The following is a 20,220-nucleotide window of genomic DNA, read 5'->3' on the forward strand; positions in this document are numbered from 1 at the left end:
GATTTCTCATCCTCCAGGCAAGAATGTATCAAATGCCAAATGGACATCATAACAAGCGCCATTAGCACTATTACTGCGGCTTTGGCCACGCTCTCTAACCTTGAGGAAGGGTTGGAGGCATTAAAATCAAGCAGCAGGCCTCTCAGAGCTTACCTTGTCCTGCAGTTCTGAATCCTACCAGCTGTTGTAAGGCTCCCCCAGCGTCCTGGGTTTTCGGCACCAGCTGTGGCCCCACGCAGTCGTCTCACCAACAAGAAAAGACACGCAGACACTAGGATCCTTCTACAACGACGTTTACTGCCCTCTCCCAGAGGGAAAAAGAGGCCGAGCCAATAATCAGCACTGCTTATATACACCACAGTGCCGGCGTGTCCGCCCACAGCGCGGCGTGTCCGCCCATGATTGGCTGTTTGTTCATCACCCCACGTGACGCCCCGGAATGGGCCGTGACATGGTGTCTTTTCACTCTACGCACATGTGCAAACAGTTCTCTACGCACATGCACAAACAGTTGCTTACTAGGAGTAGACAGCAGAAGTAGGCACCATCTTGCCATGGCGAATGCCTCTCCAGCTCCACTGCTCCCCATATTCATATAGTTCATATTGTTGTTCCACAGAGCCTCTCAGGATACAGCTATATCAGACCCCTGTCAGCAAGCACTTGTTGGCATTCACAATAGTGTCTGGGTTTGGTAACTGTATATGGGATAGATTCCTAGGTAAGATAGTCACTGAATAGCCTTTACTTCAGTTTCTGCCCCAAACTATGTCTCTATATTTCCTACCATGAGTATTTTGATCCCCCTTCTAAGAAGAACCAAAGTATCCACACTGTGGTCTTCCTTTTTCTTGAGCTCATGTGGTCTGTGAATTGTATCTTGGGTATTCCTAATTTCTGGGCTAATATCCAATTATCAGTGAACGCATACCATGTTTGTTCTTTTGTGATTGGGATATCTCACTCAGGATGATATTTTCTAGTTCCATCTATTAGCCTAAGAATTTCACGAAGTCATTGTTTTTAATAGCTGAATATGAATAGTACTCCACTGTGTAAATGTACCACATTTTCTGTATCCATTCCTCTGTTGAAGACATATGGGTTGTTTCCAGCTTCTGTCTATTACAAATAAGGCTGCTATGAACATAGTGGAGCGTGTGTTCTTATTACATGTCGGAGCATCTTCTGGGTATATGCCCAGGAGTGGTATAGCTGGGTCTTAAGGTAGTACTATGTTCAGTTTTCTGATGAGCTGTCAGACTGATTTCTAGAGTGATTGTGCCAGCATGCAGTCCCACCAGCAATGGAAGAATTTTCCTCTTTTTCAACATCTTTGCCAGCATCTGCTGTAATCTGAGTTTTTGATCTTAGCCATTCTGACTAGTATGAGGTGGAATCTCAGGTTTGTTTGGATTCACATTTCTCTGATGACTAAGGATGTTAGACACTTCTTTAGGTGCTTCTCAGTCATTCAGTATTGATCAGTTGAAAATTCTTTGTTTAGCTCTGAACCCCATTTTTAATAGGGTTCTTTGATTCTCTGGAGTCTAACTTCTTGAGTTCTTTGTATATATTAAATATTAGCCCTCTATCAGCTATAGGGTTGGTAAAAATCTTTTCCCACTCTGTTGGTTGCCATTTTGTTCAATATAGTACTCGAAGTCCTAGCCAGAGCAATCAGACAACAAAAGGAGATCAAACGGATACAAATTGGAAAGGTAGAAGTTGAAATATCACTATTTGCAGATGATATAATAGTATACTTACGTGACCCAAAAAAAATTTCCCCAGAGAACTCCTAAACCTCATGAACAACTTTACCAAAGTGGCTGGATACAAAATTAACTCAAACAAATCAGTGGCCTTCCCCTACTCAAAGATTAAATAGGCTGAGAAAGAAATTAAGGAAACATCTCTCACAATAGTCACAAATAATTTAAAATATCTTGGTTGACTTTAACTAAGCAAGTGAAAGATCTGTATGGTAAGAACTTCAAGTCTCTAAAGAAAGAAATCGAAGAAGATCTCAGAAGATGGAAAGATCTCCCATGCTAATGGACTGGAAGGATTAATATAGTAATGGCCATCTTGCTGGAAGAAATCTACAGATTCAATACAATCTCCATCAAAATTCCACATCAATTCTTCATAGAGTTAGAAAGAGTAACTTGCAAATTCATTTGGAATAACAAAAAACATAGGATAGTGAAAACTATTCTCAACAATAAAAGAACTTCCAGGGATTGGGGCAATCACCATCCCTAACCTCAATCCGTACTACAGAGCAATTGTGACAAAAAACTGCATGGTATTGGTCAAGAGACTGGCAGGTAGATCAATGAAATAGAACTGAAGACCCAGAAATGAACCTACACACTTATGGTCACTTGATCTTTGACAAAGGAGATAAAACCATCCAGTGGAAAAAAGACAGCAGTTTCACAAATGGTGCTGGCTCAACTTGTGGTTAGCATGTAGAAGAATGCAAATCGATCCATTCTTATCTCCTTGTACAAAGATCAAGTCCAAATGAATCAAGGACCTCCACATAAAATCAGATACACTGGAACTAACAGAAAAGAAAGTGGGGAAGAACCTTGAGCACATGGGTACAGGGCCAAATTTCCTGAACAGAACACCGATGGCTTGTGTTGAAAGATTAGGAATAGTGAAATGAGACCTCAAAAAATTGCAAAGTTTCTGTAAGTTAAAGGACAATAGGATTCTGCATCTTTTATGATCTATAATTAGGTAGTTTTATAAAGAGACAGAGATAATTTTGATATTTTCTAGCATGAAATTGGAAATTTGAGATGCTATTTGATTAGTAATATTTTTAGCCAAAAATGAACAAAATTGAGAGAATTAAATATAAAAAAGTTTGAAATGTCTTTTACTATAAACTTTTTATAAAATGTAAAGGTTACTCTTGGATGCAGTTTTACAGACCATAATTTATCATATAATCACAATAAAAGAGGTAATGTTGTGGACATCCTGCCTTTCTTGCCTAAGAAAGCCAATGTACATTCTCCTTGCACAATACCATCAATCATAGCATATTTGCCTGAAGTAGAAAGTCATCTACTACTAAGCATTACATATATCATCAGGGAATTTGCTCTTAAAATCATAATATTTCTCTCTGTATACTTAATGTAAATTATAAAGCATTGTGTAATAAAATAACTATTTATTATTTGTCTGTATTTAAAATATCTATATGGAATATGTTATTAACAGCCTTTCAGCTATAGTGAAGTTTACATTGGAAAAAATAAAGCAATGAGATAAAATATAAATTGCTATTTTTTGTTACAATGAAAGTTAGCTTAGAAAATTAATTGTGATCTGACAGTAACTTTGTACATTTTAATTGAAATGTAATTATATCATTATCCCCTTTCACTTTCTTCCCTCTAAGCCCCTCCCAATTCTCTTTCCCTCAATCCCTTTCTTTCCCTCCTCACTCTCAAATGGACAGCATCATTTACTTATTTTTTCTTTAGTGTTTCCTTTACTAAAAATATTTATTCATCACACAATATATACTGATTATTTTCTTTCTCTTCACTCTTCCCAGACTTTCCACTCCTTCCCTTCCATCAACCTCTCATTAGAAAGCAAACTCACTTCTAAATGATAATAATAAAATATATAATAGATATAATATAATACAATATATACAACAAATAAGATAAAAACAAAACCTAACACATTGGAGTTAAACAAAACAAACAGAAGGAAAGGAGACCAAGAGAAGGGAAAAGATACAGAGTCCTACTGCTTCACACATTCAAGAATCCCATAAAATCCATTCAACTGGAAGCCATAATATATATATATATATATATATATATATATATATATATATATATATATATATATACAGAAGACATGGTCCAGACCTGTGGAGGCCCAGTGCATATTTTCTCATGTTCTGTGAGTTCACCTGACATTCGATGAAATTCAATAATATTTAGTGGAGCTTGTATTTTTTTTTGGTGTCTTCCATCTTCTCTGTCTCTTACACTCTTTCCTCTTCTGTAGTGTTCCCTGATCCCTGACCTGGGGAGAGGGGGAAATAATAGAGAAATCTTATTAAGAGGTTGAGTATTCCAAGGTCTATCAGTCTCTGCAGAGGCTGTGGGTCTCTGTACTTGTTCCTGTTTGCTGATGGCAGAAAGGACTGAGCTAAGAGTATAGTAACCATTTTAACTGATTTTTTCTCTTATTTGTTTGCTTGTTTATTGGTTGGTTGGTTTTGATTTTTTGGTTTTTAGGACAGTTGTATTTGATTTAACTCTGGGTCTCTGAGCAATCTAAATTCAGGTTCTTAGTCATTGAAGTAGTGCCATGTATTATAGTTTCCAAAGGAAGAATTAATATCTATTAGTATGGAAGTTTTCAAGCTAATACATGTGCTGCTAAGCATTCTGGATGAGTTAAAATATAAACAGCATATCCATTCTTGCATTCTTGCACCTAGATTATGAGTGATTTATGTTCTTGGATAATATAACTATGTATCTGATGTAAATAATTACATGAATATTTGAACAAAGGTGAGTGTTCTCTGTGAACTATCATTGATAAACCTTTATCATACAGAAAATGCTCAGTTTTAAAGGAGAGCCAATGTTTTTCCCATAGCCCTTAAAGTGACTCCAAACAAAAGGTATAGTTTTACCTAACTCGTAAGACAAACAAGTCCAAAAATTTTGAGAAGCAACTACAATTATATTTGTATTAAGAATGAAAAAGTTTTGAAGAAGAAAGAGGGAGAAAAAGAGAGGCTCTGATGGACAACTATTGTTCTCCAACAGATGTTTATTATTGTTATTAATATTGATTATTATTATTGACTTTTCTGTTTTGAGATTACAATATAATTACATTATTACCCCATCTTCTCATTTCATCCCTCCAAACTCCTCTATATAACCCTCATTGCTCTCTTTCTACTTCATGACCTCTTTTTTTCTTAATTGTTTTTACAGGTCCATATCTATATACATCTGCAAACATAGTCACAAATATATTAGCAATATTTTTAGTTCATATTTTGTTGCTGGTATATATGTTTTCAGGGATAAATGTTTGGTGTTCTTACCTCAGATAGACTATTTCTTCAACTCTCAGCATTCTTTAGTTGCCTGTAAGTTTTTGTGTAGGGCTGAGGCCCTGTGTTCTTTCATTCATCCAAGTTAATAAAACTATTGTTGTTGTCCTTGTTCAGAACATGTTTAGGCAGTCATGTTGGTGATATCTGAGAGAGAGAGAGAGAGAGAGAGAGAGAGAGAGAGAGAGAGAGAGAGAGAGAGAGAGAGAGAGAGAGAGAAAGAGAGAGAGAGAGAGAATGTCTCTGAAGTTTTCTTCTGTAACAGCACAAGCTAATCTAATGCTGTATTTTTTTTCTTCTTCTTTTTTAAAATTGTTTTATTTGATTCCAAATGTTGTCTCTGTTCCAGGTCCCTGCTCCAAGAGTGATCCACCTCATGCCTCATTTCCTGTGCCTCTGAGAGAGTGCAATCCTGCCTACCCATCCACCTTATCCCCTACCCCCAGCATCTCCCTTCCCTGAGGAATCAAGTCTGTACAGGATTAGCCACATCCTCTCCCACTGAGTCCATACAAGGAAGTCCTCTGCTACATATGTGCCAGGGGCCATGGATCAGCCCATGTACACTCTTTGCTTCACTTTCTGGGAGCTTTGAGGGATCTGGGTTAGTTGGTACTTTTGTACTTCCTACGGGGTTGCCTTCAGCTCCTTCAATTCTTTCCCTAACTCTTCCATAGAAGTCCCTGACCTCAGACTAATTGTTGGCTGTAAGTATCTGCATCTGTCTCAGTCAGCTGTTGGTAGAGCCTCTCAGAGGACAGCCATTCTAGGGTCCTGTCTACAAGCACAATGTGGCATCTGTAATAGGGTCAGGGTTTGGTGCCTGCCCATGGGATGAATCCCAGTTAGGGTGAGTCACTGAATGGTCTTTCTTCTGTTTCTGCTCTATTTTATCTCTGCTTTTCTTTTAGACAGGACAAACTCTGGATAAAAAATTTGGAAGTTAAGTGGATGTTGTTATTGTTGCTATTCTTTTTCCACTTGCTAAGAATATTCCTCTGTACTTAGAGACTTTGCAAGTGTGGCTGCTATGTCATATTGCATCAGTACATACAGAGAAGAAGCCTCTGAACTTCTGAATGATTAGATCATTCTCTGAAAAAAAAAAAAGGCAAGCATGATATGACCTTTAGCTCAGATTCAGGGGGCCCTGACAGCATACTAATCTGAAATGACTACCAATCAGAATCCAGAAAGACCCAAATAGGTTCCCAGCACAGGAAGCAAATCAAAGACTAGAACAACCCCACCTTAGTCCTTGGGCCTTGGATGAGAGTGAGCTCAAGACAGATGATCCTTTCAAGGTGCCATTCTGGCAAGCCAGTAGAGGAGCAAGCCTTAGATGACCACCATTCTGATATTGTGCTAGCCTTGGATGGTAGACCATGTCTGAGAATAATCCTGCCTGGCACCATAATGGATAAGCAGGGCATAGCATTCCTGAGACCACTCCCGAGATGACCCAAAACAGCCAGTGACCCCTGGTCCAATAAAAGAAGTAAGTGATAGAGAAACGAAAAAGAAAGATAAACAAAAGGATGGGCACACAATTAAGAAATGTAGACCTGGAGACTCTAGGGTAGTGAGGAACAGTCTGATGTGAGTAGTAGGTGATGCCAACTGAAACCAGGATGGCATCCTAGCCTTTGCTACCATTGGGAGACATGTTTGGGTCTGTGGCCCTGCAGCATCAGGGGTCTTTTACCACCAAAATTCAAGTAGATGTCTGTGGTCTGGGCTATAGTGCAGGGACATGTTGATATCTAAGACTGTGCTGAACTGGCCCCATCGTTCACCTGGGCCTCGTAGGAGAGCAAGCCCTGGGGGAAGGACAGCTGGAGAGCTGCTTCTGATCATAGCCAGCTGTGGTACTGGAAAGTTGCAGGTGATGTGGACCTGAGGATAGGAGCATAGGAGAGAGCTTGCCCTATCACTTTTTCCCATGTGGTAGCATGGACCAGGGAGAGATACCCACTTCCTCCTCAACCCTCAGTTCCTACTGAAAGCAGAAGGCCTGTCTTGGGGTCATGAGAGCTGGTGGCTCTTCTCATCACTAGCTGCAGCACTTAGGAGAACACACTCTGCACCTCCTCTAAGCAGCATGGTAGAGCTGACCTACATGAGCCAATCCTGAGGCATCCCCAACCATTTGTGTGCTGTGCAATAATGACATGAGTGATAAAGATATACCTCTTTTCTTTTCCTTTTACCTTACCATCTATGGCAGTTGCGAGATCAGACCCCACACTCATGAAACTGAAAGAACTGGCAATCTTCCTCAGTGGCAACACTCAGGAGCTCTGGATCTTCTGCCTGGGCAGTAGAAAAAAACTGGCCCTCGTTGAGAGTGGGGGTCAGGTTACTGGTGATCCAAAAGGATCAACAGTCCTATAAATTATATCACTGAACATGCAAATACATGCTATTTTTTAAATTAGTCTGAGATTTCAATGAGTTTAATATTTTCTGCACAAATAATAAATAGTTCTGAATTTCAAACCTATTTGCTGTACTACATTTTAACCAGTTGTAAGTGTGTTTTTATTCTAACAGGTAACTCGTATGTTCCAATAAAGCATAAAAGTCTGCTAATTGACTACACTGACTAAAACATGCTTAAATTCTGTCAGATTCTATTTTATATTTCTATTAGACATTACTCCTTTTGTACATCATTATATGATTTAATATTCCTGGTACTCTGTGTGATATCAAATTAGTTATTTGAATAATTCTATGATGAAAAATTCTATAAGGTTTCTGAGTCTTAGTTCTCCACTTGAAAAATAGTAATACTATTTAATGAAGCAATCCATGTATCATTCAATAAATCTGAGTCTCCATTCATTTCTTTTATTCTACAAAAATGACATTTCAGTTGCACTTTGGGATTTCTCATTCAACACTTTCACATTATAATAATTAAAGTGATGATAGAACACTATACTGAAAGCACCAATTTTGCCATGGTTGAGTCTCTCAGTCCTTCCCTTCTGGCCTAGTGGGATGCCCCAGTGCACTCCTGCCAGCCACCAAGAGAAAGCTGCAGGCTGCCTGTGCAGATCCTGGATTTCCACTTCACAATGGTTTATATCAGCTTTCACAGCTGCTGGATAATATAATCTCCTTAGAGGCTCTAAAGAGAGTTTTAGACACCTGTCATGCCAGGTGCTCTGGGAGAGTCATTGCCCTTGGAATAATAAGGTTGGCATGAAACCAATTCCTTTCCACAGCCTTCGCCAGTATTACAAAATAAATAGATGGTACATAGATGATATATGATAGATAGATAGATAGATAGATAGATAGATAGATAGATAGATAGATAGAAGACAGATGATAGCTAGATGATAAATTTAAAATATAAAATCTCTTAAATGATTACAGTTAAATGATACAATTATTATTCCACAGGGAGATACATTTACAGGTATTGAAGATATGGAAATGTATGCACTTGAAAAAATATAAAGAAAGGCTAGATCAGAAGAGAAAATGGAAGCTTACTTAGCCATACCTGAAATGTTACCTACTTGTTAATTATTAATGAGACCCTAAGTTTTTAACGTTTTGAAGGGAAACTGAAGACAGACACTTTTGCTTCAGGTTTCATTTGAATCACCTTTGTGGAGGGGAAATAATAACTTAGGAAGCAAGAGTGCAGGCTCCCTAAGCTACCCCAGGGTGTCAATGATGCTTTGCAAAATCTCACTTTATCATCAAAATACATGTATGTGCAGGATAAAACACATGAAACTGTAAGGTAATCATCAAACAGGAAAAATAAAACCACATCCTCAGGCGTCCCCTTTGTAATACCCTTGAACCTATATGTTCACATGGTTTTCTTTTTTGTACAATTCCCTACATGTGGGCAAATTTCTTCTATAGTTACTATTGACCTTGAAGGCTTGATGTTTCAGATGAGTAATTTATGGTCAGCTGAGGAAAAATGCTTTCACAGTGCAACAACCCGGGATGGCCACTATGGCGGTATTTGTGATAGAAATTATTTTTTTAATTGTTGTTTGTCTGTTTATTTATTTTGGATTTTGATACCACAAAACCAAAACAGCTGAGAAAACCAATTTTTTAAAAAGGAAATATCTGCTTTGGGCCCAGAATTTTAAAACTTTCAGCTCTTGTGATTTGGCCCTGTCACCTTGGACTAAGAAGCCTTTGAATGTCATGGTAGAGAGCGTGCAGTAGAGCAAAGCTGCTGACCTAGTGGAAACACACAAAGCAGCATTGTATCTTTGAAAGACCCATCTAGGAACCTGCTTCTGCCAAGCAGACCCTCCCTTTCTTTGTCTCTATACCCTATTCCCCACCTCGGCTCAACAGTGTGAGAGCTAATGATAAAACCATCAACACAAGACTGCACAACTTTCATCGATTCCAAGGGCTTCATGCTACTTGAGAGTAATTTATGTGTGACATTTGCAAAGGACGACACCTAGATAATTATTTTTCCTTTAATGATATACAGAATGAAACACAACAAATCATAGAATTTATTAAAAATATCAATTATCCTTGACTTTTCTTAAAATAAGACACATTGGTGCAAGAAAAGATTAAATAAAATTGAAGGTTAAAACAAAGTGTCATCTTTAAACAAAGCTAGATAGTTTATAAATATTGTCATAACTCATGCCAGACTTGTAGTTGGGATTAAATTGAGCTAAGTTATTTATAATTTAAAAGGAAAGGCAAATGCATTAGTCTTTTTTTTTTAATGAAACTTTTTGTTGTTGGTGTTTTTTTGTTTTACTAGATAGGGTTTCTCTGTGTAGCCCTGGCTGTTCTGGAACTCACTCTGTAGATCAGACTGGCCTTGAAGTCAGAAATCTGCCTGCCTCTGCCTCCCAAGTGCTAGGATTAAAGGCATGCGCCACCACTGCCCGGCTGCATTAGTCTTTAATATCTATCTAACTTTAGATATATCTATTTTTTTTTACCTACAGAGTTCCACTTTTGTTTTAAAATATTTTTATTAATTACCTAAGTCATAAACCATGTTTGTACTGATTGAAATGTGGATAACCCAAAGACTATAAGAAATGTTAAGTGGAAAGGAACAAGTATTTATTATACAAATATTATTCAGTTTATATGTGTATGTTCATATGTCCAACTTTAACTGAATGAACTTTAGTTTCTCTACTATTAGGCAAATTTTCATTGTCTTCTCACAGCTTTCCACTTACCATCTGAAAATTTTCCTGTACACAAGTTCAGCTTCAAATGTAGCACATGTTACTAGTAAGCATTGATATCAAAATTCCAAAACAGTTGTAAGAACAATTTCCATTCTTATAAAGATAGTAGTTTCCTTTACATTATGAATGGACTGTATTTAAACCTTTACAACCTCACTCAAAATCTTATACAATTAATATGTCATTCTAAAAGTTTTCACTTTTACTGTCCTCTGGATTTATAAACATTTTTGCAATCTTTATAGGAATTTTAATTCTATAGAATATCAAGAATCCTTTGGGATACATTATAAACACCTTAGAATAATTCTGTTAATATGCATTCTCCTATCATTCTGCCAAGATTCAAGTAGTTCTCTTACAAACAAGTTGAAGAAGATTTCCCTAACTGTTGTAGAAAACACGTCTTTCTATGTTTGTTTGTGGGTGTGTGTGTGTATGTGTGTGTGTGCCTGTGTGTATGTGTGTGTGTGCCTGTGTGTATGTGTGTGTGTGCATGTGTGTGTGCATGTGTGTGTGTGTGCATGTGTGTATGTGTGTGTGTGTGCATGTGTACGTGTCTATGTTTGTGTATATATGCATGTTTATGTGTGTGTGTGCATGTCCGTGTGTGTATGTGTGTGTGCGTGTGTGTGCATGTGTGTGTGTGCGTGTGTGTATGTGTGTGTGTGCATTGTGTATGTGTGTGTTTGTGTGCGTTTGTGTATGTGTGTGTACATGTTTATGTGTGTGTGTATGTGTGTGTGCGTGTTTATGTGTATGTGTGCATGTGTGTGCATGTATGTGTGTGTGTGTGTGTATGTGTGTGTGCGTGTGTGTATGTCTGTGTTTGTGTGCGTGTGTGTATGTGTGTGTATGTGTACATGTTTATGTGTGTGTGTGCATGTGTACGTGTTTATGTGTGTGTGTGCGTATGTGTGTGTATATGTGTGTGTGCATACATACGTGTTTATGTGTGTAAGTGTGTGTGTGCATGTTTATGTGTGTGTGTGCATGTGTGTGTGTGTGTATGTGTGTGTGTGTGTGTGTCTGTGCTCATTTGGACACAGAACACAAGAACTGGATTATATCATCCAGTTTTAAATAAAGCCACTACACATATGAGATATTAGACAACTTTAAATTAAACATATCAGAAAAAATTTAAAGGTAATCATGGTTAATTTTAAAAATATTCATAGAAAATAGTCAATGAGTTTTCTTTTTTATTAAACAGTTTTATTAAAGAGTTAGTGGAACCATGATATTTAGTAAAAGAAGGAATCAAAGATAGGAGAATAAACATAGGCAACCTCATTAAATCATTAAATCAGCATTTGTAGGTGGATATACTCTCCCTACTACATCAAAAATTGACTGTCTGCAGAAATACATTAGCAATTCTGTCATCTCAGCAAGGAATCAAATAAAAAGAAAGAAAGTAAACTTTATAGAATTTCATATCTGGCTGTTTGAAAGCTAAAATATGTGCTTTGAGTACATTTCTTCTCAATATTTTAAATTTCCATTTCCAAAATATACATAGTTTTCACTAATTTGCATTTTAAGTTACACTGTACAGAAGTATCAATGTGAGTACTGGAGATTCATTTAGTTACAAAGGTGTTTGCTAGACTTCTATATGATAAAAACATTCCTGACATAAACATTATAAGGCCTGTGTTTAAGACCATTGACATGCCTTTTGCCTCCCTTCTTTATTTCATTTTCCTGCATATTTTTTATTTCATTGCTTTTCTATTCTCCACATATGCTTTCCTCATGTGTTTCCAGAAAAGAAAAATAATACTGACTCTCAACTAATGAGTTACATTGGCTGAAAGAAAGGAATTACAAGCTCACATTAATATGTAACATACAATCTTTCTTCTAAGAAAAGTATCTTGCCTTTGTATATTCTTTTTCACAAAACATGACATTAATCTAAACAGCACAAAGCACCCCTAATAAAAAGTATTCTATAAAAATAGGTGAACAGTATGTTTCAAAGGTATTATGGTTGTAAGAAATAGGAATGATCCAAAGAACTCAGAGATTTAAAGGGAGCACAAAATGGCTCCAATACAGAAAAGAAACAGGGTACTAGTGAAAAATACTAATGAAATATGAATAAATTCTGCACTTCAGTTAAAAATACTGTCAAGGTTAGTTTCCTGCTTTGGATAAACATTCTAAAGATACATTAAGATGTTAACACAAAGACAGTTTAAATGAAGATATAACAAAACCCATCATTCTTTAAGATTCCTTTGAAAGACTAAATTTTCCTACCTGTACTTACTATTTAAGCATTTTGAATATTATTGGTAATATGTAGTGCTTTTAAATTAAGACAATTTTATTTCACACAAAGGTTTTTAGACTTTTTAGTTTACTTTTTTATGTTTTCTGTGTCTTTGAAGCCTCTTGATTGCCACTTTTCTTGGCAATAAAGTAGGAATAAAGTAAAAGGGAAAATACTTTACAGTTATGTCTAAGTCTTATGAAAGTCTAAAAGATTTAAAATATAAGCAAAACTTTAACAAGCCAAAACTTTACCCTTTAATGGTACAAGAACAAAAGCATCTTTACTAAAGTGTCCTCCTAAAGACCAATCTTTTATCTAGCAACGAACATAGCACTTCATTGTAATATATTCACTCTTAGAAATTTTAAAATGAGTCCAGCTTTGAGCAAAGATGGATAAAGTATAGCTTAGTCTCTGTAGATAATGTTAAATATCTGAAGATTTTTCTATAACTTGAAAGGAAATTATCAAGGAATTTATTGTTGCACTGTCCTACAGTCAACAATGTTGGTAAACTACTGATTTCTCTTAACCTAGAATTTCTTGTGGTTTCTATTTCAAGTACTGCTAACACCATATCAGAAGACCTCCTACTTTAAAATCTACCTTTTCCATCATAGAGACTCTCAAGTTCTTTAAAAATATAAATGTTTAACAGCCAAACGTAGCTGGAATAAAAATTTAAGAACTCTGTAGAACAAAAGTTCCCCTGGCCATATCTGGCTTTTCTGTTTTGGAGAATAAGTATTTCACAGGGAATTATTTCTCTGGTTAATGATATGATGGCAAATACTCTCCTTATGTTCATGGTGAAAATCTATATCCTGTTCCGAAAACACTTCATAGTAGGGGAAATTGGAACAAGCCATCTTTTCAAGTTTGGTCTAGAACACCAATCAAGTAATGATTATCAGACCACACAATAGTGTGTTATATGAGTAATACTCAGGGATTAACAACAATGACATCATGAACTTCACAGGCAAATGAATGGAAATAGAAAATAAGGTCCTGTGTGAGATAACCCAGTCACAAAAGAACACACATGGTATGTGTTCACTGATAAGTAGATATTAGACCAAAAGCTTGGAATAGCCACAATATAACTTACAGACCATTATGAAGCTGAAGAAGAAGGAAGACCAAAGTGCTTCAGTGCTACTTAGAAGAGTGAACAAAATAATGATGGGAGTTAGAGGGAGGGAGAGACTGGAGGGGGAGGCAAAAGTGTGGACAGCATCAGATGTGAGTGGAGACATGGAAGAAATACAGAAGGTCAGGAAATTGAACTGAGATGTGTAGCACCGGGGGATGGGGAACTGGGAGTAGCCACTAGAAAGTCCTAGATGCCAGAAAAGCTAGAGGCTCCCAGGACCCAACAGGATGACATTAGCTGAAATACTCAACAAAAGAGAGTGAGAACCTGTAGAGACTGTATCCAGAGGTTAGACACAACCCCTGGTTGGGGAATTAGACCACCCACCCATCTCAAAAATATTAACACAGAATTATCCCTGTCTAGGGAAATGCAGGGACAAAGAATGGAGCAGAGACTGAAGGAAAGGCCATCCAGAGACTGTCAGACCTAGGGATACTTCCCATCTGCAGACATCAAACCCAGACACTATTGCTAATGCCAAGAAGTACTTGCTGACAGGAGCCTGGTATGGCTTTTCTTGAGAGGATCTGCCAAAGCCTGACCAATACAGATGCAGATGCTTGGATGCTTATAGCCAACTATCAGTCTTGAACACTAGGACCCCAATGGAGGAGTTATTGGAAAGAATAAAGGAGCTGAAGGAGTTTGCAACCCCATAGGAAGAACAACAATATCAACCAACAAGATATCCCAGAGCTCTCAAAGAATAAACCATTAAACCAAGAGTACACTGGAGGGACTCATGGCTCCAGCGGCTTATGTAGCAGAGAATGACCTTATCTGGCATCGGTGGGACTGGAGGCCCTTGGTCCTGTGAAGACTTGATTCTCTGATGTAGGGGAATGCTAGTTTGGTGAGGTGGGGGTTGGTCGCTGGGCCGGGGCTCTCTCTCACAGAAGCAGGGGTGAGGGGAGATGGGGTAGTAGGTTTGAGGAGGGTAAACCAGGAAGGGAAATAATGTTTAAAAAGTAAAGAAATAAAATTACCAATAAAAATAAATAAAAAGTATGTTATTACATGATCACACTTCTTGTAATGAGGATGAACAGAGTCCGTGCAGAAGAAACAAACATTGATTTATGGTTAATGATAGAAAATAATTTTAGGATATTATATAATTCAAATGGGTATGGCTGAATTACATATCTTTTAGGATATGCATAGAGAGTTGTTCTTCATACATTTGTGATTGAAAATCAAAGTCCAGTTTTTTCACAATTTCTACAAGTGATAAAATGGAACTTTTGAAACTTGAAATCTACTATTCACTATGTGTCTAAGAAGTTGCAAATAGTACTTACTATTACCAAATGAAATACTAGAATTCAGAGATGTTAGATAAATTTTTTTGACAGAAATATTTGGCATTTTTATTTTATTATATTGAGATATGCATGGAAGTCTATTTTTATTTAAGTACACAATGTAACTTCAGCCCATTTCTCCTATATTGCACTATGCTTTTTTTCTCACCTAGATCTCCCATTATTCTCCTCAACAGTAATCTCTCTTCCACTCTCGTGATATTTATACATATATGATATTATGCACCTGAGTAAAATCCAGGAACCACAAATAATATAAAACCTGCAGAATCTGTCTTTTTACATTTGATTTTATTCACTTAATTTGTCTATCTTTGATTGTGTCCATTTTCCTCTAAATGATGTAACTTTAGACTTTACAGATAAAGAAATGCCACAAGATTTGTAAACTAAGTATTCTTTATTAATATCCTCAAACACAGCTATCTCAATCTTTCTTTTCTAAGCAGTATGACTTGTTTAGCCTTCTAAAAAATTTAGTTTTCAGTGACAGTAAAGAACAAAAGAATGGTGAAATGGACAGGATAAATAAATTCTCTTCTGTAACCCAAAAGTTCTCAAGTACCTAGAGTTGAATGCATATATTTGCATGATGGTAAAAATGCCTCTTGATTTCTCTTTTATTTTTGAGAGCCTATATCAAAGACCATTATTTTAATTATTTATGTTTCTCTTCAGTTCCAATTTCTTTTTTCCATAGTGTCTCACCATGCCCTACAAATCCCGTATTCTTATGTCATACTCTGTTAGACAAGATGGCCTCAAACTTACAGTATTCACTCTTCCTATCTTTTTTTTTTTGATGATTTTTTTTATTAGATATTTTCTTTGTCTACAATATCTTCTTTCCCAGGTTCCCCTCCAAAAGAAAAAGAAAAAAATAGAAATAAAATAAAATAAAATAAAATAAGAAAAAAATAAAAATAAAAAAACCTAAAACTAAAACAATTCCCTGTTCCCTCCCTCTTCCCCCTGTTCACCACCTCACCCTCTCCCACTTCCTGCCCCTGGTATTTCCCTACACTGGGGCATAGAACCTTCACGGGGCTAAGGTCCTATCCTCCCATAGATGACCTACTTGGCCATCCTCTGCTATACACATGCTGCTGGAGCCATGAGTCTCCCCATGTGCACTCTTTGGTTGGAGTTTAGTGCCTAGGAGTTCTGAGGGTGCTAGTTAATTCATATTGTTGTTCATGCTAAGGTGCTGCAAACCCTTCAGCTCCTTCCTTGGGTCCTTTCTCTACCTCCTTCATTGGGGAGCCTGGGAAATGGGCTCAGTCTAATGGTTGGCTGTGAGTCTCTACTTCTGTATTAGTCAGGTACTGTCAGAGCCTCTCAGGAGGCAGCTATCTCAGGCTCCTGTCATCCAGCAGTGGTTGGCATCCACAATAGTGTCTAGATTTGATGAGTGAATATGGGTAGGATTCTCAGTTGGAGCAGTCTCTGAGTTGTCCTTTCTTTAGACTCTGCTCCAAAATTAGCTTCTACAACTCCTTCCCTGGGTATTTTGTTCCCCCTTTTAAGAAGGAAGAAAGTATCCTCATTTTGGGTTTCCTTTTTCTTGAGTTTCTTATGGTTTGTGGTTTGTACTTTGTGTATTCTGATCTTCTAGGCTAATATCCACTTATCAGAGAATGCATACCATGTGTGTTCTTTTGTGATTGGGTTACCTCACTCAGGATGATATTCTCCAGGTCCACCCATTTCCCCAAGAATTTCATAAATTCATTGTTTGTAATAGCTGAGTAGTACTCCATTGTATAGATGTACCACATTTTCTGTATCCATTCCTCTGTTGATGGACATCTGGGTTGTTTCCAGTTTCTGGCTATTATAAATAAGGCTGCTAAGAACATAGTGGAGCATGTGTCCTTATTACATGTTGGAGCATCTTCTGGGTATACGCCCAGGAGTGGTATAGCTGGGTCCTCTGGTAGAACTATGTCCAATTTCCATTGGAACTGTCAAGCTGATTTCCAGAGTGGTTGTACCAGCTTTCAATCCCACCAGCAATGAAGGAACATTCGTCTTTATCCACAACCTCGCCAGCATCTGCTGTCACCTGAGTTTTTTATCCTAGCCATTCTGACTGGTGTGAGGTGGAATCTCAGAGTTGTTTTGATTTACATTCCCTGATGACTAAGGATATTGAACATTTCTTTAGGTGCTTCTCAGCCACTTGGATTTCATTAGTTGAGAATTCTTTGTTTAGCTCTGTACCCCCATTTTTTAATAGGGTTATTTGGTTCTCTGGAGTCACTTCTCTTATCTTAAGATCCTAAGTGTTCAGAGTACAGAAATACATTACCATGCCTGCCTTGAGACAAACTGGGATTTTATATTTATATTTTTTGTTTGATAAACTCCATAATAAATAATAAATAATAATAATCATGATTCTACTTAACTTTTTTCTCAATTTAATTTTCTTCCTAGTAAGAAGTCTATGGCATTTCTTTACAATATATTTTTAAATCAAAACACATGTAAAACAATTAAAAAGCATGCTTTGAGCTAATGTTAAGACTTGAAGACACAGTGTGTGTTCTCCAAAGCTACTTTGTGTAAAGGTCATTTACCAATACAGCGGTGTTCAGAAGCGGTGCTTGGAAGAAGTGATTGGGTAGCAATGTTTTTGATTCATCTGTGCTGTAATTTCTTTACAAATTAAAACTATGACAGCATTATTGGAAAAATAAAAGCAGGACCTTGTTGCAAGAAGTAGGTCACTGGGGGAATGTATTTTGTCTTGTCCATTCCCATCTTTCTCTGCTTCCTGGATCCTAAAATGTGAGCTGTTCCCTACCATCCCTTCCACTCTGATGCTTTTGCCTTTCTACTAACCGAGAAGCAATGGGGCCAGCCAGCCACAGACTACAATCAAAAACAAACAAACAAACAAAAAAACCCTTTCCATGTCTGCATTATTTACCTCTGATATTAATAAATTGATGAACATCTCACAAAAATACAGATTCTTATTTTCTAATAAAATCTGTTAATATAACTTGATCACTTTGTTTCCTACTTCAAAATTGTGATTTTTCTGAACATAGTGAATTTACTTTATTAAACTAAATTCAGTCACATAACTATTATATTCATGAATTCTTATTTGTTAGAGTTTATGTAACAAAATGGTGAAAACTTGCAATTTCCTAAACACAGTATGTGAACAGTATGTCTCATAGTTCTGGGAATAGATAAGTCTAAAATCAAGGGGGATTTGCTTTGTGGCAAAGATTTGTGGGTCAATAGCAGTTTCTCAAATATAATGCACAGCAAAAACATTTTTTTTTCCTGTGTCCTTAAACTGTAGAGTACTTAACTCAAATGTAAGGATTTCCTTCATAACCAGCTTCCACGGACTTCATGTCTTACTATCTATCACCTTAAGGTCTAGAATTTCACCAATGACACGGGCACAAATACACCAAGAACAGAGCAGATGGTAACACATAATGCTATACAGTTGTATCATGGCAATTGCTAATCAGGGTGTTCAATTAGTTTTGCTTCTGATCACTTTACACAAACTGAATTTTCAAATTACTTCATGTGGAATGATGGCATCTTGATTATTGTCATTTGCTTTTAAGCATAAATTAAGTTCAGGTTGTTGTTTCATGCTTGAAACTCCATTCATTTAAATTACTACCATTTTGTATTATACTTGAAAATGAGAGAGGTCTTTATATAGATTCTTACCCTACCCTATGGAAATGGAAATAACTTTATTGATACTTATTATGACAGTATTATAATTATGACACTGGTTTCAAGATTCACAATTTTAACTATACCAACTGTTTTCTTTCTTCAACAAATGCTGACATATTTAGTGTACATTTGTTAAAATACATTTAATACATTTTAATATTATATAAGCAAAACATAAGTTTAAGATAATTTCATTCACATTATTTTATTTTATATTAATAATCAACATACAACAAAGAAGCCATCTACCTACCAGTACCTTCCTCTGCTTCCTCACTCCCCCAAATGAAGTTTATGCCATTGAATCAATAGACTGAAGTTGTTGACCAAGCATGCAGATGTTAAAACATGAGGTAAGAATAATGCTTTACTGAACACATCCACCTCCAGACTCTATTATTATGGGGTTGAAGAGAAAGATGTGGTTGTTTTTCATTATTTTACACAAAGTGAGTAATTTAATTACTTGTGATGCTGATTGAAAAACTAGCCAGTGTAGCAAATCAATGAACTAGACTTATCATTTGGTACATCTTAATTTTTATTGACAACCTAAAGTATTTCATTCTTGAATTAAAATAAGAACTCATCACTCCTTTATATACAAAAAAATAGAAACCACTTTGCATTCAAATTATAAAATTTTATCAGAATATTCACTTCCCCATAGTACATGCATGTAACTCAGTTAAGACCACATTACAGCCAGAAACATGTCATGTAGATAATTTATTTGATTTAAGGAATTTTATTGATTTTTTTATTGACTTTATAACATTGTGAAAGACTAACTAAGGAGATAATTCTTAAGAGGTTTCTAAATTTCTATCATTAGGGTGAGCTCACATTTCATTTGTTAGTTCATAATTCTGTGTTTCAAAATGTGACTCATTCACAGAGCTTATTTCCTTTTCTTTTGTTGAAAAGATGTGGGATATGTTTATCTGTTTGTTTGTTGTTTTATATTGCTTCAGTTAAGTTACCTGGTGGAATGCACACAAGTCCTTCAACCTATTCATTCCCTTAATTTCCATTTGTAAAATATGAACCAGTAGTCTACACACTTTTCTTTCAAATGGTCAGTTAATATATTAGATTTTGAAGAAAGAAAGAGGGGAATTAAGACATTATATAAACTCTCATTCAAATGTAATAATTTAGGCATTGGAGACGTGATCCATTTGTAATGATCACTTTCTGCTAGTGGAGAAGATCTGAGTTAGATTACAAGGATTCACTTTAGATAGCTCAACTCCCTGTATCCCAAGTATGACAAGATCAAAGGCTCTTTTCTTCTTCCTGAGTACTTACACATTTGTGTGCACAATTATAAGCATGAACATAAATAACAAATATATATATATATATATATATATATA

At 36.4% G+C, this 20,220-nt stretch overlaps 1 pseudogene; it reads left to right on the forward strand.

Annotated features, from left to right (window-relative positions):
• The first annotated feature begins 6,122 nt into the window (after positions 1–6,122).
• Positions 6,123–6,245, forward strand: LOC116094605 (annotated as a pseudogene).
• The last annotated feature ends 13,975 nt before the right edge of the window (positions 6,246–20,220 follow it).

Source organism: Mastomys coucha, unplaced genomic scaffold (assembly GCF_008632895.1).
Source record: "Mastomys coucha isolate ucsf_1 unplaced genomic scaffold, UCSF_Mcou_1 pScaffold16, whole genome shotgun sequence".
Classification (NCBI taxonomy): Eukaryota; Metazoa; Chordata; class Mammalia; order Rodentia; family Muridae; genus Mastomys; species Mastomys coucha.